This window comes from Urtica dioica, chromosome 1 (assembly GCF_054948205.1).
Source record: "Urtica dioica subsp. dioica isolate 48M chromosome 1, U.dioica_male_clone48M_v1_H2, whole genome shotgun sequence".
NCBI classification, from domain to species: Eukaryota; Viridiplantae; Streptophyta; class Magnoliopsida; order Rosales; family Urticaceae; genus Urtica; species Urtica dioica.
The window spans coordinates 25,622,961-25,646,159 of record NC_142756.1 but is presented as its reverse complement, the minus strand read 5'-3'; the positions used below and the strand labels follow the sequence as shown (position 1 = coordinate 25,646,159).

At 48.3% G+C, this 23,199-nt stretch overlaps 1 pseudogene; it reads right to left on the bottom strand.

Annotated features, from left to right (window-relative positions):
* Nucleotides 1–313: 313 nt before the first annotated feature.
* On the bottom strand, nt 314–22,181 carry LOC149407835 (early nodulin-like protein 20 pseudogene; annotated as a pseudogene).
* Nucleotides 22,182–23,199: the final 1,018 nt, after the last annotated feature.

Sequence of the window (23,199 nt, the reverse complement as noted above, 5' to 3'; positions counted from 1 at the left end):
ACAATGGATTCATACCGTTGTAGAAGCTTATACAACGCTTAAATATCCGTTGTAGGAGCTTGGATTCTACAACGGATAATTAAGCGTTGTAGAAAACTCTTGGATTCTACAACGGATATTTAAGCGTTGTAGAAGCTTCTACAACGCAGGATTCTACAACATTTGATAAGCGTTGTAGAATCATTCTACAACTGTTTTTAAGCGTTGTAGAATCCTAGATTTGTAGTAGTGAATAATGCATATATAATGTACTAATGCTTCCTCAATCCAATCCAAGAAGTATACAACAATGCAATTCTCTCGTCTCTACGTCTCAACAAAAGATGGTACAAACGAAGTTCAAGATAAACAAAACGAAGACATACATTTGGTAGTCTGTGGGCAATGAATTTGGAGAAGCATTTTGATTTTGAACTCCAATTGGGATTATGATTTGTGCTTGATGACCAACAGAGGTTGGAGCTTGGGCGGGAGCAGGGGCGTTGGGGCCCACCAAAGACCCTTGGACTAAAACTGCAACTCTCATGCCGTTGAAGCAATAGCCTCCGCCAGATATGAGTAATATTTCCGGGCTTCGGCTAGTTCAAAGACATCGCGCCCGCCGCGTGTTATGTTTTTTATGAAGCCCTTGTCATTGCAACTCTCGTAACTCGTCTTGTTCACTTCCAACACGTTGTAGTATCTCTTGTCAAATCCGAAATATATTTTGGAAGCAAAGATGCAATTTTTTCAATAATCTTGAAAAAAACAAAAAATTAAGTAAATAGTCAACTAAAACGTTTGGAATTGCTATATAGCAACGTTTCGTAAATCTTAGATAATTAGTTATAAAGATGAGGTGTCCTAATAAATGAAAGTAACTATTTACCTAAGATTTACGTCTGTAAATATATGAAAGTGACTATTTATCTAAGATTTACGAAACGTTAGCTATTTAGCAATGTCAACTATAAATATGGCTATCTACTTAATAGACCAAAAAAAAAGTTTAGCATGAAAATTATATGAACCTACTTAAATTATGAGCATTAAGTATCTTGTTAAAATAAGTACGTATTAAAATAGCAAAAAAAAACGTCAAATAAAGTAGATAAAACCTTAGTCTTTTAGTCCATAAACAGACTAAACAACTTACGAAGAGACAAATGTAGATTTGCATGAACAAACTCTTCGTAGTTTGCTTAAAACGATACATTCGCAATCTAAGGGTCAAAGGACTAATGACCTCAGTATGATTGTTATAAGAATCTATGATGTCTGGTTATGAGGCGTTGAGAGTTGGAGACTCTATAGTTCTTCTAGGTATCTTCCGAAGGTACTGAATTGACCACTGCAAATCTAGAGACAAGATAAGAACAAACCATTTAACCTCTTATGTCTCGAAGTCACTATGTATGAATTGCATCGTGCTTACCTTAATCCTGAAATGAGACATGCCATTTCACACCTTAGGTATTCTCATTTGAGAAAGTCAGAGTTCGGACTCACTATGCGATTCCGAACAAGGCCTATTGGTGAAGTACTAAGTTGTGAGAATGTCATGAGTAACTTTGTGAAGTTCTCATAGATATGGAATTCATGTACAAGATTGCTGAAATGCAATGTATATCACCTCATGCTTTGTTCCTTGGAGTGTGAATAAATGAACTAGCCAGTGTCCAAATTGAGTCTTGACTCTTTTGGATGAAACAATGTGACTTGTTAGCTCCTCGTCAATACATTGTTTCTAACTTATTCACAAGCGACAAATGAGTTGAGGAAATAACAGCTAGAAGGGTAAAATGGTAATTTTGTAAATCCCGACTAGCTGATGATATTCATGAAGGGTAAATACTGATAATATTTTGTGGATCCGCTCATTACAATTAGGTTGAATTCTTGAGTAGAAAATAAATTCATTTGAACCGAGAGATTTTCAGTGTCAACTCTTTAGTGGAGTCAGTTGACATAACTTGGAAAAGGTTTGTGAACTTTTGAGTCCAAGTATTTAGCTCAAGCTTTGTTCATTTGGATCCATGAGTTCACTGTCACGAATCACATCGAGTAGGAATAGTTAAACTGGAAGCTAAGTCAAAACTAGAACGAAAATTGTCAAAAGGGTATTTTTGTCTTTTGAGACATAGGATGACATGGTCATTTGATGACATGCATCACTCGGCCAAAATTAGATTTATTGAGCCTTGTGGATTATGTTGTCGCACGAAAATGAACAACTATTTAAAACCTCGGGCGGTTCGATCCAAGGCCGGACCAAGTGATCGCACCCGGGCCAAGAGTGTGAACTCAATAGTCTCGAGCTAGGGTTCTCTCCGATCAACCCGCCTCTCGGGAGAGGTAGGGGGTGAGGAGGATGAGTGACTGTGCCTTGGTTGTCGGCTGCCTACGTACCCGTGCGTGGGATCAGGTCAGAACGTAGTTCAAGCGTGTGTGACGCAGTATGAGGCGTGGAGCCTTGGTGAAGAGGCGTGCTCGACGAAGGAAACGGGGCGCGAGAAGTCCTCGGCAGCGTCTCAGAACTTCGGAGATCGCGTACGCGTCTAGCGTGTTAGACGCGCAAGGGTAGCTCTAGTTGAGAACCCTAGGGCCGTGCTTGAGCACCGGAGAACGTTCGGTCAAAGGGAGCGACGTCCGGGAAGTTCCCGTGAGTGCTTCGGGACCTTTGAGAACGAGGGAGAGAGAAGAGAACCTGCTTCAGGCCAAATATGGCATCCAGAGAAGCAGAGAAATCGAACGTGTCGATAAGAGATGAAGAGAATTATTGGATATTTTTGGATATCTTGGGATGGCTTTCCCCTCAATGAGAGAGGGTATTTATAGGTGTTTGGGAGCCTTAGAAGGTCCCTTTTTCGTCCATGTGGGACTAGGAATGTGTGTGGCATCAAGTGGAGGCGCACGGCGCGCGCGGCGCACAACGCGCGGCGCGCGGCGCAGGGGGCGCGGCGCGCGGGTCCCCGGGCGCGGCGCGGGACGCGCGGCGCAGGACGCGCGGCGCAGGACGCGCGGCGCAGGGTGCCTTGACTGGCGCGGCGCGCTGCCTGGCCGGTGCGGCGCGCTGCTTGCTGCTCGGCTGGCCGGCGCAGCGCGTTGCGTGCGTAGTGGGCGGCTCGTCTTGCCGGGTTCTTGCGGGCCTTTGAATGTCATTCTTCTCATGTGAAATATAAAGCTCTCTACTTGATGAGAGTGAGTCGATTCGAGGAGCAAGGCTCGGCCCGGCGAGAGCGACTAACGACTTGATTCGAGGAGTGACTCGAGGATGACTCGAGGCTCGACTCGAAAATGACTCGAGGAACAATTAAAGGCTCGACTCGAGGAACCATTCAAGGCTCGACTCAAGGAGCGAAGCTCGACTCGAGGAGATTGACTCAAGGCTCGACTCGAGGAGCGAAGCTCGACTCGAGGAGTCAGGAGTTTGGGCGAGGGCTTGAAGATTTGCCGCTCTTCAGGACCTCCGGCCTGACCATCGGCCCTTTGAGCGACGTGCCTTCTTGGCGTCTCGGGTTTTCCGAAAACGACCGACAACATTAGCCCCCCAAGTTCATCGTTCGGGAGGCGTCCCAGCGATGAACTTTTTGTTCTTCTAGTTGGGTGTTTGAGGAAAATGTTTCCCGTGCCTTGTGGCCCCGAGGAAAGTTTTTTCCTCTTCTCTTTTTTCTTTCTTTTTTTTTTTTTTTTTTTTTTTAGGGGGTGGCCGCGCGGCGCGCGTCCTGGACGGCGCGGCGCGCGGGCTTGGCGCGCGGCGCGCCCCGTGCGCGGGGCTGGTTCGCTTCGCGCGGGAGAACTCCGACTTTTTGGAGTTTCTACTCCGATTTTGCTCCTTGTGGGAGTAGGATTTCGACTCCTACCCCCCAAGAAGTCTATAAATAGACCTCCCCCCTTCCCTTTACTCCTCACTTTATTTTTTCTCTTTTCTTACGCTTGTTTTCTTTTTTTTACGCTTGCATTATGGGTGTCCCTCCCCTTTTCTCAGCTGAGAGTCCCGAGATTGATTTCTCTCTCTTGTTTCAGGGTTCTGAACACGCAGAGGATGATCTCTTCGCGGGATTAAGGGAAGTCCCTCTGCACGTGGAAGAAAATCAAAGCGGAGTAGAGCAGTGGTTGGAGGAAGGCGAGCTGGGTGCGACCGTGCCCGCTGCTCAGCCTTTCGAAGGGTGCGCGCTAACTGGGCGCGGTACAGGCGGGGAGTTTGATCGTCCCGCGTCCGGGGAGCCTGCCCCTCGCCTCGTGATCAACTTAGTTGGCGGGGGGGTCCGCGACAAAGTTCGCCTCGACGTGCCGCAGTCCGACTTGGGCTTTCAAGGCGTGCCGGGAGATGTTACGGACGCGGATGCGGTGACTCCGCTAGAGTCGGTTCTCGACGAGATAGACTGCGTGGACGACTTTGGTCCCGAGTCTGAAGATCCCGGAGGTGAGTCAGAGACATGTCCGGGGGCCGAAGGCCTCGCATCGGAGTGTCCCGAGGTACCGTCGGCAGCTGCCACGGTCGTGTCGGAGGGCAGGGACCCTTCCGTGGAGCCAGGGGATTCTCAGCCCGAGACCCCTGACGCGGAGGCATTGGTATCGGCGAGGTCGCTTGCCAGGACAGAGTGGTATCCCGAGGAGGGCCTTGCTGCTCCCGAGGACTTCGATTGTTCGGGGGTCGATGCTTCGAGCACGCTTACCTACCGGACATTCGTCGGTCTCCGGGAGGCTTTTGCCATTCCGTCATCCGTGGCGCTTCTCCGTCCTTTAAAGGACGACCGTCCTTTCCGGCCTCGTCGTGGTTTCGCCGCAGTTTCAGTTGCGAGTCTTAACTGCGGGTTGCGGCTGCCGTTTCAACCCATCGTTCAGCAGCTTCTCGCCCGTCTGGGGGTGCACGCATGTCAGATGAGCCCGGCGTTCTACCGCATAGTGGCGATGTGCCATATGGAGTGGCATTGCCAGACCGGGCGGGTGATGACCGTGAGTGATTTTCGCAATCTCATCGCGGTCTTCCCTGCGCCCGGGCAACCCAGTTTCTTTGTGGCCCGCGATCGACGGAATACTAAGCTGATCATCGATTCAGAGAAGTACAATCGACGACCGTGGGTGTGGGTCTCGGCGGAGGCTTTTGGTGACGCGCCGCTCCGGTTCGGCCCCTTGTCCGAGTTTCCTGCTAACGAGGGGGCCGACGATCTCGACTTTGTGAAGGAGATCCGGGGAATGTCGGAGGCTCGGAAAGCCGTTGAACGATTTCGTTCTCCTGAGCTGATGGCTTCCACTGGGTGGTTCCCGCCGTTTCCTCAACGGACCGAGGGTGCCCCGAGTGCCGCATCATCTCTCTCGAGCGGCGATCCTCAAGGTATGTTGGCGTTTCATACTTTTGCTTTTGTTTTTAGCTCAAGGTTTTGACTTTGTCGCTTTTGCAGTCTCTTCGGCTAGGGCGAGGGCTCGGGCTCGTCTAGCGAAGGCTTCTCGGGACCCGAAGTCGTTGGCGGCGGTTCGTCGTCGGATTGCTGCGCGGGATGGTCGGGAGAAACTCGATACCGATCATCGGGCGGAGAGCGGTCCTCGCGCTTCTTTGAAGCGACCTTCCTCCTCGGCTTTGCCAGACACGTCTTCGGACTCTAAGCGCGTGAATTCGATGGTCGACGTGGAGGCCGCGGAGGTTAGGGGGGAGTGTTCCCTGGGCCTTGCTCAATCTTCGATGAAGATGTGGAAGAGCGTTGTGGCCAGCAGTGACGTGGAGTTCTTTCGTCACGGCGTTTCCGATGCACAAAGAGTGAGTTTCCCTTGCCTCGTTTGCGATGAATCTGTCTTTTACTAAACTGTCTTTTTGCCTTCTCAGGTGCTTGCTCGAGCGACCCGGGGCGAGAAGATCCTTCACGACCTCATCAGGCGGATGAGTCGCGCCCAGGAGGAGCTTGCTCAAGCGAAGTCTCAGCTGGCTCACGCCGAGCGAGGTTCTCACTCAAAGGCGGAGTTTGCGAGTCTCCGCGAGCAGCTTCAGGAGGCTCGCGTGGAATTGGGAGTTACCCGCGGCAAGTGCGACCGTGCTCAGGCAGTGGTGGCGAAGATGGCTGAGGAGTTAACGACGGAACGTCAAGCCCTTGAAGTGGCGACTCGATCGACGGAGGTCTTCCGGAGCGAAGCGCGGGACCTTCGACGTCAGTTGGAATCGCGCACGGAAGAAGTTGGCATTCTTCAGGGCCAGCTTACATCGAGTGAGGCTGCCCGTGTTCGTGCGGAGCGTAAGCGCGACTCCTTGGCGGAGGAGGTGGTTCGGGTCACCGAGGAGAAAGCCGCGGCGGAGCAGCTTGCGTCCGACCTTCAGGACGACTTTGATGTCGGAGTCGAGGAGGCAAGGCACGCGGCGGCGGTGGAGTGTCGGGATGCCACAACTGCCGAGAATGTTTCTCGGGGGGTCACCTTCGACTTCTTCGACTCGCTTTTCCCACCACTTGACGGGGCCGACCCTGTGGGCGACGATCCCGCCGAGTGACCGTTTTCTTTCTTTATTTTTCCTGCGCAAATGTTTTAGCGCGTGCTTTTTAGGTTTTTTCCGTTCGGCGCACTTGTCTTAGCGCTTGCTTACTAGGATATTTCCCTTTAGCGCACTTGTCTTAGCGCATGCTTTCTTGGTTTTGAGGCAGTTGCCCCTTTCTTTTATGAGGAGTTATTCATTTATTTTTATGAGTGTTTTCGCACATTTATCTTCTATGGCATGCATGGACGGTCACTTGTTTGCGTCAATGATTTTGTCCATCCTTTTGTCTCGGCATGATACTTTTTCAAACACGCCACTCACTTGGATGGTTTGCGTTCTTAAGTATTTTCAACTGCGAGTCAGCCATGTTACGTAGGTGTGTTACGTGTGCCGGATTGTGCCACGTGGGCGTCTCAAATCGCGCCATGTAGGCATCTTGGGTTGCGCCATGTAAGCGACTTACGTGCGCCATGTAGGCATCTTAGGTTGCGCCATGTAGGCGTCTTACGGGCTGCGCCTTTACGCGACTTACGTGCGCCATGTAGGCGTCTTAGGTTGCGCCATGTAGGCGTCTTACGGGCTGCGCCTTTACGCGACTTACGTGCGCCATGTAGGCGTCTTAGGTTGCGCCATGTAGGCGTCTTACGGGCTGCGCCTTTACGCGACTTACGTGCGCCATGTAGGCGTCTTAGGTTGCGCCATGTAGGCGTCTTACGGGCTGCGCCTTTACGCGACTTACGTGCGCCATGTAGGCGTCTCGGGTTGCGCCATGTAGGCGTCTTACGGGTTGCGCCTTTACGCGACTTACGTGCGCCATGTAGGCGTCTTAGGTTGCGCCATGTAGGCGTCTTACGGGTTGCGCCTTTACGCGACTTACGTGCGCCATGTAGGCGTCTTAGGTTGCGCCATGTAGGCCTCTTACGGGCTGCGCCTTTACGCGACTTACGTGCGCCATGTAGGCGTCTTAGGTTGCGCCATGTAGGCGTCTTACGGGCTGCGCCTTTACGCGACTTACGTGTGCCATGTAGGCGTCTTAGGTTACGCCATGTAGGCGTCTTACGGGCTGCGCCTTTACGCGACTTACGTGCGCCATGTAGGCGTCTTACGATTTTTTTTTTTGGTGGAGCGTGTTCTTTTGAGAGTTTCCTTACCATAGCTAGCCCCCCCAAGTTTTTTGGGTTATAAGTTAATTGTTCATAACCAGAAAACTTGCATAAAACGAAATTGAAATGGAAAACTTGAGTTTTATTACTTTTGCGAAAAAAAAACTTGCGAGAAAATTTAAATCCTAAAACATTGGCTCGTAGGCCTTATTGAAAATGGAAATAAAAGCGATAAAAAAGCGGGGGACGCTAGCTACTGATAGTACTGCCTCAAGTGCTCCGCGTTCCACGGGTGGCGAATCGGAGTCCCATCCGTGTGCTCGATGTAATATGTCCCGTCGTGAATGACTTTGCGGACTCTGTAAGGGCCTTCCCAGTTTGGGCCTAGGACGGCGGCGCCTTGGACTTGTGTGTTTTGGAATACCCGTCTGAGGACGAGGCTTCCGACGGCAAAGGTTCGCCTTTTGATTTTGGAGTTGTAGTATGTTTCGACCTTGCGCTTCTGTGCGGCGAGGCGTCGGAATGCTTCCGCCCTCTTTTCGTCGATCAGGTCCAACTCAAGGCGCATGGCCTCGTTGTTTTCCGCTTCGTCGAACGTGTCGACTCGGAACGTGGGTATCTCAGTTTCAATTGGAACCACGGCCTCGACCCCATATGCAAGGGAGAATGGCGTCTCGCCGGTGGCGTTACGCGCGGTTGTCCTATACGCCTATAGGACGAATGGTAATTCATCGGCCCAGGCGCCTTTCTTGTCTTCGAGCTTCTTTTTCAGGTTGCTCTTGATAGTCTTGTTGACTGCCTCGACTTGGCCGTTGGCCTGAGGATGTCGCGGCGAGGAGAAGGTCTTGCTGATCTTCAGTTGATCGCAGATATCTCTTACTCGCGCGTTGTCAAATTGTGCCCCGTTGTCGGTCACAATCGAGGCGGGGATACCGTGCCTGCATATGATGTTCTTCCAGATGAAGTTCGTCGTGTTTGCTTCAGTTATTCTGGCAAGCGGCTCGGCCTCTACCCACTTAGTGAAGTAGTCGATGGCGATAATGGCGTACTCGTATTGCCTTGGCGCTCTAGGGAGCTTGCCAATGATGTCCACGCCCCACTTAGCAAAGGGACGTGGGACAACGATGCTGCTTAACGGGGTCGGGGGCTGTCGCGGAATTTCCGCGAAGCGCTGGCATTTATCGCAACGCCTTGCCCATTCGCAAGCATCTCGCTTCATGGAAGGCCAGAAATAGCCCTGCTTAAGCGCTTTGAGCGCAAGGGAAGTTCCAGCGGCGTGGTTTCCGCAGATGCCCTCATGGATTTCGCAGAGGACCTTGGTCGACTCAACGCTATCGAGGCATCGGAGCAGCGGTGTCGAGTAACCGCGCTTATAGAGCGTGCCCTCTCGGAGCGTGTATTTGGATGCTAAGGCCCTCAGTTTATCGGCTTCCTTGCGGTCTACGGGGAGTTCCCCTCTTCGCAAAAAATCGACAATTGAGTCCATCCAAGTGGGCTGAGACGCCACTTCTATGATCCCGACTTCGTCTCGGGAGACGGACGGTCGTGGGAGAGATTCAATGGGCACAGTCCCCAATCCGTCTTCGTTGATGCCAGATCCGAGGCGAGCAAGCGCATCAGCCTCCGAATTTTGTTCTCTCGGGATTTGGTGAATCTCGAACCAAGAGAAGGCCTCGAGTTTGGAGTTCGTCTTAGCCAGGTATGCGACCATGTTGGGCTCCTTGGCGATGTAATCTCCCTTAACCTGGTTTACGATCAACTGCGAGTCGCAGTGTATTCGCAGGTTATGGGAGCCGAGCTTCTGTGCTAGCTCTATCCCTACAATGAGCGCTTCGTATTCAGCTTCATTGTTGGAGGCTTGGAAGCCGTAGTGGACGGCATATCGCAGCTTTTCCCCATCGGGGTTAATTAGGATTATTCCGGCGCCAGCCCCCCGAGCATTAGATGCTCCGTCTACGTATAACTCCCAGATGGGACCCGTTGGGTCTACCTTCCTTTTCCGAGTTAGCTCGTTATCGTTTAAGTCAGTTTCCGCTCTTCCCATATCGGGAGCGTAGGAGAATTCTGCCACGAAGTCGGCTAAGGCCTGCCCCTTTATAGCCGTTCTTGGGTGGAACTCAATCCCGTACTCGCTCAATTCTTGGGACCAGATCGCCATGCGAGTCGACGTTCCCTTTTGAAGAGCTTTACCGATTGGATGCTCAGTTCGCACCGCGATTGGGTGAGCTTGGAAGTACGGTCGTAGCTTCTTAGCTGCCGTTACGAGAGCCAGAGAAAGTTTCTCAATCTCGGTATAGCGTGTTTCCGCGTCGAGTAAGGCCTTGCTTACGTAGTAGATTGGCCATTGGACCTTGTTCTCTTCGCGGACAAGGACGGCGCTTACAGCTCTTTCAGAGACGGCGAGATACACGTACAGCGTCTCGCCCTCTTTTGGTTTAGAGAGGAATGGTGGGGACCCAAAGTAAGCCTTCATTTCTTGGAAGGCACTTTCGCATTCGTCCGTCCACTCAAAGCCGTCCGTCTTCTTCAGAGCTTTGAAGAACGGTTGACACTTGTCGGTGGCTTTAGACACGAAGCGTGTCAGAGCGGCAATCCGACCGGTCAGGCTTTGCACTTCTTTGACTCGTCTTGGCGACTTCATTTCAAGGAGTGCCTTGATTTTTTCCGGGTTCGCTTCTATGCCTCGTCGGCTGACGATATAACCGAGGAACTTTCCGGATTCAACCCCGAATACGCATTTGTTGGGGTTGAGCTTCATTTTATATCGGCGGAGGATTGTGAACATCTCCCTAAGGTCGCGTACGTGATTAGTTGCCAGCAGGCTTTTAACGAGCATGTCGTCCACGTATACTTCCATTGTCTTGCCGATTTGATCGGCGAAGATCCGATTTACCAAGCGTTGGTATGTTGCTCCCGCGTTCTTAAGGCCGAAAGGCATGACCTTGTAACAGTAGAGACCTCGATCAGTGACAAAGGTTGTCTTAATTTGATCGGGCTCGTGCATTCGAATTTGGTTTTAGCCTGAATAGGCGTCCATGAAGCTTAGGAGTTCATGGCCGGCCATGGCGTCCACCAGTTGTTCGATGCGCGGGAGTGGAAAGCAATCCTTAGGGCAGGCTTTGTTAAGATCTTTGTAGTCTATACAAATTCGCCACTTCCCGTTGGGCTTTTTTACCATTACCACGTTGGCGACCCACTTGGGGTACTTAGCCTCTCGAATGAAGTTTGCGGTGAGGAGTTTCTCGACCTCTTCATTTATGGCCAGGTATCGTTCTGGGTTGAACGTTCGTCTAGCCTGCACTTTTTCGGCGACCTTTGGGTCATCGTTCAGTCGGTGCACTATTACCTCGGGATCGATTCCGGGCATGTCCGCATGAGTCCATGCAAAAACATCCTTGAACTCCCTAAGGAAGGCAGTAAGCTGAGTTTTGATGGCGAGTGGAAGTCGGGTGCCGATTTTTACAACTTGATCAGGCTTCGACTCGTCCAGGACGATTGGCACAAGATCATCGGAGGTTTCCACTTTGAGTCTTTCGATTTCATCACGGGGGTCAAGTTCTCCGAACTTCCTTGCATCCCTTAGGTTGCATGGGTAATCGTCTTCCAGTTGGAAGATTGTGTTGACCGCTTTTCCCGCGGACTTACCATCAACTCCTTGCACGTAGCATATTCTGGCTTGGGATTGGTCTCCAGCCATGATGCCAATTCCCCCTTCGGTGGGGAACTTCACCAGTAGGTGATACGTGGAAGTGATTGCCCTTAGCCGGTTCAACGTGGGTCGCCCGATGATTAAGTTGTAGGGCGACTCTTGATCGACCACTAGGAATGGGACCATGTGAACGGCTTCGATTCCTCCAGGGGTCCCAAAGGTGACCGGCAGGTCGATGATGCCCTCGGTCATAACCTTTTCCCCAGTGAACCCAAACAATGGCGTTTGGGTCGGAGTCGGGCGCAGCCCCCCGAGCTTCATGCGCTCTAGGGTGGACTTGAAGATTATGTCGGCAGCGCTGCCGTTATCGATGAGAACCCTTTTCACCAAGTTATTGGCCACTTGGGCTTTGAGCACGATCGCGTCATTGTGCGGATGCACAACTCGCTTGGCCTCTTCATTGGTGAAATACATCGTCTCGTGAGGCACGGACGGAGGTTCTTCATATGTGAAGTTGACGTGCATAGCAGCGTCTTCCTGAGACACGGCCCTAAGGAATTTCTTCCGTTGACGGGCTGAATCCCCATCTTGTGGACCTCCCAGTATGGTGGTTACCACGTGCAGTTGTGGGTTGGCGTTGGCAGTAGCCGGGGTTTGGTTGGCAGAGGCGGCCGCTCCTCCTACTTGACCAGACTGCTGTCTGTTCGCGGTGGGGCCCGCAGCGCCAATCATGCGCAACACGAACTCCTTCAGCTCGCCCCGTTGGATCAGAGCCTCGATTTGCCTTTTGAGGTTGTAGCATTCCGAGGTCAAATGACCATATTCCCGATGGAACTCACAATACCGGGACCGATCGCGAGTTGCGGGGTCCTTCTTCATTGGAGCCGGGGGCGTGAACTTGTCACGTGCCAGAGCCAAGATCCTTTCCGGCGCCGTGTTCAGCGGCGTGAACGACGAGTACCCTTTGAAATTTTCCGCAAGTCGCGGTTTCTGAGGTACGGGGGGTTGGTTGCTAGAAACCTGGTTCCCCTTGTTTCGCCTCTTACGAGGTTCGTTCTGCTCGCGGATAGGTTCTTCTCGACGGCGAGAGCTTTGAGTAGTGCTCTTGCGTCCGTCGAGGTAATCTTCGACTCCCATGAAGGTCTTAGCTCGAGTCATTAACTCGGCCATGGTGGAAGGGACACGGCCGACGACAGACTTGAGGAAGTCACTCGTGCGCAAGCCTTCTATGATAGCGGCGATCGCGTCACTGTCGTCAAAGCGGTCGACCTTGTTTGACTCTTCTGTGAATCGGGCGAGGTATCGTCTAAGAGACTCGCCACTCTCTTGCCTGATTGACCACAGGTACATCTTGGTCTTCTTTTGGACCATAGACGTAGCGAACCGTGCTAGGAACATGTCCTTCAGGTCTTTGAACGAGTGGATGCTTCTTGGTCTTAAGTTTTTGAACCACTCAAAGCCGGGTCCGGCGAGGGTCAAACTAAAGGCTTGGCACATGGCACCAGGAGAAACACCCTGCATCGTCATCCAGGTTTCATAGTGCTGGATGTGGTAAGCAGGATCTGCTTTACCATCATAGGGAGCGAGGTTCGGGAGCTTGAAATTCCCCGTACAAACCTCAGCCAATATCTGAGTAGTGAAAGGCGATGAGTTCTCCTCAACGACTCCGTAGTCACTTCCACCTATTCCGTATTCTCGGAGATCTCGTACCTCATTTCGAAGGTTGTGGATCATAGTGACCACATCGAGACCGGTCGTTGGAGTAACCCCTTGATCGGGAGGAGTCACCTGCAGCCTCTCGTTAGACCCCTGTCCTGCGCGGCGGTTCCCGTTAGTTGGGGCTGCCAGCGGGATGTTGGGTCTAGAGCTTAGTCGCTCTCTCAGATCATTGCCACGCCCAATGCGTTGAGCAGTGAGGTGGTCCCTAAGATCAGGGCTGGCCGTACGGAGGCGCCGGCTCTGCTTGCGGCGGTGCGCTCTCTGCGCGCCCTGACTTTCCGTAACATTCTCCCTCGGACCTAGTCGGTCGAGGGCCGAACGTCGGGAATTCCCCTCTTGAGAAGCTACCGGTGCATCGCCTGTTCGGGGTAAGGGATTCGACGGACCGGCTTCAAACACGGCGGGGAGTCCCCCGTCCTTCGTGAGAGAAGTCTCGACATCCTCCGAGTCACCAGTATCCTCATAATCAGGGTCGCGGCTTTCCTCGTTGAGGTTCTCAGGATCCCCGTTGGGGATCGTCGTGTCACGCATAGGTTGCTTCGCAGCCAGTCGGCTGTGGTACCTTGCGTTCTTCGCCTTCAGTCGGCGGATACTCTCCTCTAACTCCACGATGCGGTTGTCCCTGCTATCAGGAGATGGAGATGGTGAGCGGGTCGAGCTCTCTTCGTGGAGCGACTCTTCGTCACCATGCGCTCGGGAGCGCAAGAAGTATTTCTTGGTCTTAGCGACGTTTTCGGGGTTGTTTGCGCCCTCAGAACGTACGGGTGGTTGGCTACTCATCGTTTCTCAAGTTCGAGAAAGTTGAGTTCGCAGAAGAAAATAAGATGAATAGAAGGGATTTCGGGCTGAATAGGTCGGGAAGCCCCCTCCTTCTAGCGCCAAAATGTTGTCGCACGAAAATGAACAACTATTTAAAACCTCGGGCGGTTCGATCCAAGGCCGGACCAAGTGATCGCACCCGGGCCAAGAGTGTGAACTCGATAGTCTCGAGCTAGGGTTCTCTCCGATCAACCCGCCTCTCGGGAGAGGTAGGGGGTGAGGAGGATGAGTGACCGTGCCTTGGTTGTCGGCTGCCTACGTACCCGTGCGTGGGATCAGGTCAGAACGTAGTTCAAGCGTGTGTGACGCAGTATGAGGCGTGGAGCCTTGGTGAAGAGGCGTGCTCGACGAAGGAAACGGGGCGCGAGAAGTCCTCGGCAGCGTCTCAGAACTTCGGAGATCGCGTACGCGTCTAGCGTGTTAGACGCGCAAGGGTAGCTCTAGTTGAGAACCCTAGGGCCGTGCTTGAGCACCGGAGAACGTTCGGTCAAAGGGAGCGACGTCCGGGAAGTTCCCGTGAGTGCTTCGGGACCTTTGAGAACGAGGGAGAGAGAAGAGAACCTGCTTCAGGCCAAATATGGCATCCAGAGAAGCAGAGAAATCGAACGTGTCGATAAGAGATGAAGAGAATTATTGGATATTTTTGGATATCTTGGGATGGCTTTCCCCTCAATGAGAGAGAGTATTTATAGGTGTTTGGGAGCCTTAGAAGGTCCCTTTTTCGTCCATGTGGGACTAGGAATGCGTGTGGCATCAAGTGGAGGCGCACGGCGCGCGCGGCGCACAAAGGGCGGCGCACAACGCGCGGCGCGCGGCGCGCGGCGCAGGGGGCGCGGCGCGCGGGTCACCGGGCGAGGCGCAGGGGGCGCGGCGCGGGACGCGCGGCGCAGGACGCGCGGCGCAGGGTGCCTTGACTGGCGCGGCGCGCTGCTTGCTGCTCGGCTGGCCGGCGCAGCGCGTTGCGTGCGTAGTGGGCGGCTCGTCTTGCCGGGTTCTTGCGGGCCTTCGAATGTCATTCTTCTCATGTGAAATATGAAGCTCTCTACTTGATGAGAGTGACTCGATTCGAGGAGCAAGGCTCGGCCCGGCGAGAGCGACTAACGACTTGATTCGAGGAGTGACTCGAGGATGACTCGAGGCTCGACTCGAAAATGACTCGAGGCTCGACTCGAGGGACAATTAAAGGCTCGACTCGAGGAACCATTCAAGGCTCGACTCAAGGAGCGAAGCTCGACTCGAGGAGATTGACTCAAGGCTCGACTCGAGGAGCGAAGCTCGACTCGAGGAGTCAGGAGTTTGGGCGAGGGCTTGAAGATTTGCCGCTCTTCAGGACCTCCGGCCTGACCATCGGCCCTTTGAGCGACGTGCCTTCTTGGCGTCTGGGTTTTCCGAAAACGACCGACAACAGATTAATTTCATTTCATGAGAATTTTATTGAAAATTCTTAATGGGCCTTTCTCATGTTGTCATGAACAAATGAAGAAGCTTCTAGAAGCTCCTTCTAGAGATATGTTGGGCGCCTACTACCCATTAGAAAGAGAGAATATTTTGTGCATAAATGTATCAAGATACTTAGAGGAAACAATTTTCCCATGCATGCATAGGGAATTTCGGCCAAGGCTAGAGAAAGGAACAAAATAGGAAACAAATCAAGGCTTCTAGAATGCCTTGTTGGCCGTGTGACTCTATGAAGGAAAAGGGAAATTGGCTCATGAATATGTGATATTCTATAGAAGAGGAAACTACCTTATTGAAGGTGAGACCTCTCCTATAAATAGGAGCCTCATTCCTCTCATTTCATTCATTCCACATATGTTAGAGATTGAGAGACTCTCTCTCTAGACCTTGTGGCCGACTCCTCTCTCTATCTCTCTAGTCAATTTTGTCTTATTGTTTTGTCACCTAGGTCCTCATTTGACCTAGTGTTTAGCTCTACGACTTCAAGACTCGTTCTTAAGTCGTAGTGTTTAAAAGTGCCCACACACTAATTCCTTTTCTCTCGAGTGATTTAGTGATAGAAACTTTCGTGGTTGCTCGAGTTGCCGAGGAAGGAAGAGAGACGTGCTGCGAGGGGAGACGAACGTTGCAACCTTTTTCCAAAAGCTTCTCGACGTTCAAGCGTCTAAAAAGGTTAGTAAACTTCTATGCTCATAATAATTTTATTTACATGTGCTTGCTCTTTGTCTAGGTTAGTAAAAACTGTTTTACTTGAAAAATAAAATTTTTAAAATTTCGCCGCTTAACGAAGCGTTAAACTTTTTCTTAAACCCTAGATCAATTTCAACACATATGTCATCAATGATTTTAGTAGTTTTGACGAACATTCACTACTACAATACAAGGATTCTACAACGCTTAAAAACAGTTGTGGAATGATTCTACAACGCTTGTCAAGCGTTGTAGAATCCTGCGTTGTAGAAGCTTCTACAACGCTTAAATATCCGTTGTAGAATGCAAGAGGTTTCTACAACGCTTCAACATCCATTGTAGAATCCAAGAGGTTTCTACAACGCTTAAATATCCGTTGTAGAATCCAACTTTCTACAACAGATATCTAAGCGTTTTGGAACCTCCTACAACTGTATACATCAATTGTGAAATTTTTAAATAATTAAAAAATCCCCGTCGCGGCGACGTATAATATTCACCGCGGCAAGATTATTATACAACGGATATTATATCCGTTGTAGAATCAACTCGGCGCGGTGAATATTATACGTCGCCGCGGCGTACATTTCGCCGCGGCGACGTCATATCTTAGCCGCGGCGACATGATTCTACAACGGATAATTATGCGTTGTAGGAAGGCAATGAATTTTTTTTAAAAAAAACTCGCCGCGGCAAAGAAAAAAGCTCACCGCGGTGAGACTAAGATTTCTAATCTGCCTACTCTCAGTATTTTTTCTCGCCGCGGCGAATAATATTTCTTGCCGCGGCTCGAATTACTTGTTTCATTATAGGTACTTATTCGATCGTCAACCGAAAAGAAAGGGAGCAAGCAAGTCTCCATGTGCTACACAACGTTTCCGAGGTCACGCCATTTGTGGATATTCATTTGAATGAGTTGAGAGTGAATAATCCAAAGAAGGGTAGAAATGAAAAATGGTTGCAAGAAGTGCACAACCGTTTGTTTCAAAACTGGCTTGGAAAACGCTTATTTAAAGAGGTAGGACATTCAACTATGTTGAGTAAACTATCTGGCGGGCCTTCCTCAATGGTTACAAGGTACACTGCTTGGTCTGTTAATGGTTTTACATTTTACACAAGAGAACGAGACAACAAGCATCCCGTACAAAATAGTGGTGTTACATTGTTTGCCGAAGCTTTACATGTTTTGTCGGCAAAATATAAGAATCCAAAACATGCTTTTATGAAGTATTACGGATACATTGAAGATATTTGGGAACTTGATTATTGCGGGTTGCGAGTCGCATTATTCAAGTGCAAATGGGCAGACAATAATCACGTTATAGTTGATAATGAAGGAGTTACAATTGTCGACTTTAGATGGATTGGCTACGAGAATGATTCATTTATTTTGGCTTCGCAAGCAAGTCAAGTGTTTTATGTTTCGGATCCAGCTAATCCTGAGTTATCGCTAGTGGTTCATATGAAAGCGAGAAACGGTAACGAAGAAGAAGACGAAGACATGTCTAGCATTCCTCCATTCACATCAAGATTACCTCCAATTGATCAAGAGATGGATGATTTTGATGATGGCGATGTTTCACATCTACTTCGTAAGGATATAGATCCTATTTTTGTTTGATATTGAACATTTAGATAATGTATTTTCATTTTGGATTTTATGTTATTCTCCTGTGGACAACGTTATTTTTCATTCAAAATTTCTCTATACAATGTCATTTACATTAAAATTACATTTCTCCGACATCGCCGCGGCTGAGTATAACTCTCGCCGCGGCAGGATAATCTCGCCGCGGCAGTATACAAATCTTGCCGCGGCGACAACCTTTCTACAACGCTTAAACAAGCGTTGTAGAAACCTCGCCGCGGCAACGTATAGTCCATGCCGCGGCGAGGTCAGTACGCCGCGGCGGGAATATCACCTCGCCGCGGCGACATAGCTTCTTAAAAACCCCAGACTCTCGGTATAAAAAAAACAAAATCTCGCCGCGGCAGTATACAAATCCTGCCACGGCGACAACCTTTCTACAACGCTTAAACAAGCGTTGTAGAAACCTCGCCGCAGCAACGTATAGTCCATGCCGCGGCGAGGTTAGTTCGCCGCGGCGGGAATATCACCTCGCCGCGATGAGATAGCTTCTTAAAAACCCCAGACTCTCGGTATAAAAAAAACAAAATCTCGCCGCGGCAGTATACAAATCCTGTCGCGGCGACAACCTTTCTACAACGCTTAAAGAAGCGTTGTAGAAACCTCGCCGTAGCAACGTATATTCCATGCCGCGGCAAGGTCAGTACTCCGCGGCGGGAATATCACCTCACCGCGGTGACATATCTTCTTAAAAACCCCAGACTCTCGGTATAAAAAAAAAATCTCACCGCGGAAGTATACAAATCCTGCCACGGCGACAACCTTTCTACAACGCTTAAACAAGCATTGTAGAAACCTCGCCGCGGCAACGTATAGTCCATGCCGCGGCTAGGTTAGTTCGCCGCGGCGGGAATATCACCTCGCCGCGGCGAGATAGCTTCATAAAAACCCCAGACTCTCGGTATAAAAAAATAAAAATCTCGTCGCGGCAGTATACAAATCCTGCTGCGGCGACAACCTTTCTACAATGCTTAAACAAGCGTTGTAGAAACCTCGCCGCGGCAACGTATAGTCTATGTCGCGGCGAGGTTAGTACGCCGCGGCGGGAATATCACGTCGCCGCGGCGAGACAAGTTCTTAAAAAACACAGACTCTCGGTATAAAAAAAACAAAATCTCGCCGCGGCGAAGTAATATTTTAGCCGCGGCGTAGAGCACTCGCCGCGGCTGGAACTATACAGTGCCGCGGCGAGAATAGTCACGCCGCGGCAAGAAAGGTACCTAGCCGCGAGGAAGAAGCACTCTACCACCTAATTATTCACTTTTTTTTCAAAAATTTAACCTGTTCTCCAACTAAAAATGGTCATTCAATTAAAATTTCTACAATCAATAAAACAAACCAAACTAGTCTTAAACATATAACATCAAGTTTCAAACATATATTAAATAAAACACACCAAACGAGTCTCAAACATAGACTGAAGTTTCAAACACACATTAAACAAACCATACTTGTCTTAAACTGGAAACAAATCAACTTAAATAAAACAAATTGTCTTAAAATTTTACTCGTCATTCGGTGGTGGTGGTGGTGGTGATGAGTGCGCCGGATAGTCAAGAGGTGCCATATGTGGTGGCCACTGTGGTGGTGCGTACGGATAGTCGGAGTACTGAGGATGTGGAGGAAATAACACCCGATTCTCTAGGTTGATGTCCCACCGAGAGTAGAGATCGTTCAATTGATTGATGTGAGAGGCGCCATACTCCGCTTATTGGTGCATGTACTGTTGCGTGTGTTGGAACCCGCCGACGAGATAGTTGGAGCAATGAGCAATGTAGTCGATGGTGGCAGGGTCGATTACCGGAGGTGCTGGTAAGCGCAATAGGGGCTCGTTGAGTTGTGGTTCCTCTTCCCCCTCTTCCTCCGCTTCCTCCGCTTCCTCCGCTTGTGGATCCTCCCTAATCTTGTACAACTCGATAATGGAATCCGTAATAGGCCCCATTGGACTGTTGATCGTATCCCTTTTCGAGCGTGGTACCCCCGCATTTATACAAAGGCCGGTAATGATCGACGGATATGGCAAACCGTGTCGTTCATTAGTATAGTCGAGTTTCTTCATCCAAGTATAGAAGAATCGACCGACGTTAATAGAAAGGCCTTTAACAATGCAGAACAACACCTGGATACGATCCTCGTCGAGAGTGGTGAAGTGCTTGATCGGATAGAGACGAGCGCAAACAAAGTAAATCCACGCTTTAGCGATCCTGGTGAGTTGGTCACGCTTGAGTACCCTTTTTCCTTTTTTCAGTGACCCAATCCTCTCCCGGAATGCACAACACCCGCGCCATCTCCTCATGGCTGCAACTTCTTAGCCATTCTCGATAGCCCTCGTTCTCGAAAGGCACATCTGGGGTCCCAAGAAGATCGTTGATAGCTTCGACACTCATATCGACCGGTTTCCCACGGACCGTCACAACATCACCTTTGGAGTCCGGCAAGTTTGCGTAGAATTCGTACACGAAGTTGACATTCGCATCAAACTCAGGTATAGCACAGTACCTCCCCCAATCATGACAAACTATGCAGTTGCGGATTAGCTTTCCTATATCCGACGAATTGCTTACATTGAATCCTCTCTCATGGATCACGTTACGCGGCAAGATTTTGTCGTAGCGTTCCTCCGCGACCTTGCTAGTAAAGATACTCGAGTGGTATTCCTCTTCGGGAGACTGTTGACGAGGTCGCTTGCTTTTTCCTTTACTCTGACCTCTGGAAGAGCTTGGAGCCGTGGAGCCCGCCGTGTTTTTAGTTCGACGCATTTTCAAGCTCCTACAAAACATAATCATAAACAATTAACATATAACAAATTATATATCAATTCCAACTATATATATTTAAACATGACACATTAAAATAATTCCAACAATCACAAATTCATAAACAATTCGACCAATCACAAATTCATGAACAATTCGATCAATCACAAATTCATAAACAATTCAATCTCAACATTAATCAACATAACCATTTTAACCACTAACCTATGTAACAATATGTCAAACACAATCCGGATATTTCAATTTAACTCAAATTCTCATTCAAATTCATTCTAACATAAATTCATTCATAATATCAAACAAAATCCTAATTTCTTGTTCTAAAAAGAGAAAATAAAAAAAAAACCCTAAATTTGTGAATTAAAAATATCAAACAATATGCAATTCGGGTAAACAACAAGAAATCCATATCAACAACACGAAATTAAATCAATAACCACCTTAAAAAACTTTTAAAATCATACCTTACAATGAGCCGGCAAGTGAGAGAGAGAGAGAGGCGCGAGAGGACGCACGGCGAGAGAAAAATGGCGGCGAGGACAAGGGGAGAGAGAGTTGGCGGCGGGGATAAGGCGACGGCGAGATTTGGAGCGGTGAGGACGTGGCGAAGGAATTTCGAAGAAAAAAACTGGAGAGATGCGGCCAAAAATGGTTGTCTCGTGTATGGGTATTGGAAAAAATGAGTAAAAAACTAAAAACGGCCTTTTATAGTGAAAACCTAAAACACCTCGCCGCGGCGAAAATATGTCTTCGCCGCGGCGAGATGTTCCTACAACGGATACTATAACCGTTATAGGAACGTCTCGCCGCGGCGAGATTCCTCACTCGCCGCGGCGTGACAGTTTCTTAAAAAACTGCTTGGCCACGGTATCCACCTCGCCGCAGCAGAGAATATTTCTAGCCGCGGCGAGATATATACCTCGCCGCGGCGACGAGTTTCTACAACGCCTTTGTTTAGTGTTGTAGAAACCACCCGCTGCGGCGAGGTATAAATTTCGCAGCGGCGGATTACATTTTTCTACAACGCTTTCACTATGCGTTGTAGTAAGTTCTCGCCGCGGCATAAAACACATGGCGCCGCGGCGTGAATTCTACAAGGGATTGTTAAAGCGTTGTGGGAAATCTGAAATATATTTAATTCTACAACGATTAGATAGAAGGGTTGTAGAAACACCAAGTTTCTACAATGCGTTGTAGAAACACCCAGTTTCTACAACGCTTAACCATATGCGTTGTAGAAACACCAAGTTTCTACAATGCTTGTCATAAGCGTTGTAGAATCCCTAGTTTCTATAACGCTTATCATAAGCGTTGTAGAAAGTGGGTTGTATAATCCAACATTTGTAGTAGTGCTTCAGTCTATTTTTCTTTAATAACAAAATATTTGTTGAAAACTAGTAATATTTCAAAAATTCATATGAAATTTTCAAATCCCACGTCTCTTATATAATGTTTTCATGGTCGCGCATTTTCTATAAATTGGAATCGATCATTGACCAATCACCGTCGACAACATTTCAGCTATTGATAAAAAAAAGTTAAAACCATGATGTAAAAACTAAAACGAAACTACCTCTGCTAACATTCATTTTTTACGTGTGTGTGTGTGTGTGAGAGAAAGAGAGAGAGAGAGAGAGAGAGAGAGAGAGAGAGAGAGAGAGAGAGAGAGAGTAAACTTACAAAGCCAATCTCCAACGTGAAAGTGATGAGAAGATGACCAAATTGTGTAGTTGGTGTTGGGGTTCCAGCCAAATTCAGAATCTCCAAGCTTGTGCAATGTCTTCTTCGATGACCCTTTTATTGCCGTTATTATCACCACCATTGATAATGTCATCCTCAAATCCCACCATTTTCTCTTCAATATTAATCCCTCCATCCTCTTTTTTTTTATTTTTTTTTTATTTTAATGTGATCCATTTGTGCTAGCTACCTCACTTAATCATAACATATATATATATGTATATATATATATATATATGTGTGTATATATATATATATATAGTGCGAGTAAACTCATGCATCGTAGATACACTCACAAGATAGTATGATAAAATTCAAAACAGTTGATACGAAGTCTAGTATAATCACTCTTTTTGAAAAGTGCGTAAAGAGCTAACCCTACTATATATTAATGTTATATAATTGAAAAATAACCTTTTATTTTAGATTACTCTAGCTATATATCCTATTGAAGCGAATGGATTTGTAAAAGTATCATATAGTTTGTCTATAGTTAGTAAACTAGTTAAAATTTGTCTACAACTAGTAAAAGTCGAGCTTAAAAATTCGTACTTATTAAGTTTCAATAAATTTATATAAATATGTTATATACATGCGTAAAAAAAAAATTATTTACCATCTCAAACTATAACAATTATATGTTAAGAAAAATACAACTTCGAATATTTAGCTAAAAATTTCAAGCGACTATTTTGAAAACCAAATTATTTTGAAGGGCTATTTTGTAGATTTTTCCTTTATAATATGATCAGTACTAATTAACAACGATACAGAATCTACACTTTATTTTTGTTACACATTCTGTATCTGTGTGCATGTAGACGTGATTAAAACGGTAAAAACTAAATATACTATATATTGTTAATACATATATAAAATAAAAAACACTTAAGTCTTTTTCTGTATGTTTATGAAAAAAATTATTGCTAATAATGTTGATCCTTGTAAAGTGTAAAGATGTTATATTGCAAAACCGATAAGAGAAATAGGGTGTATGTTTAGGTAATTAGGAGGTGATGGAACGTGGCTGTCAGCGAAAGTTTATGAAGATTGTAACAGAATAGAGAAAAGCCAGCCATCTGATTGGCAAAGAGGCTCGTGTTTTCAACTTTATGTTAGAAGAAAAAGTACAAGAGTTCAGTGCGAAAAAAAGA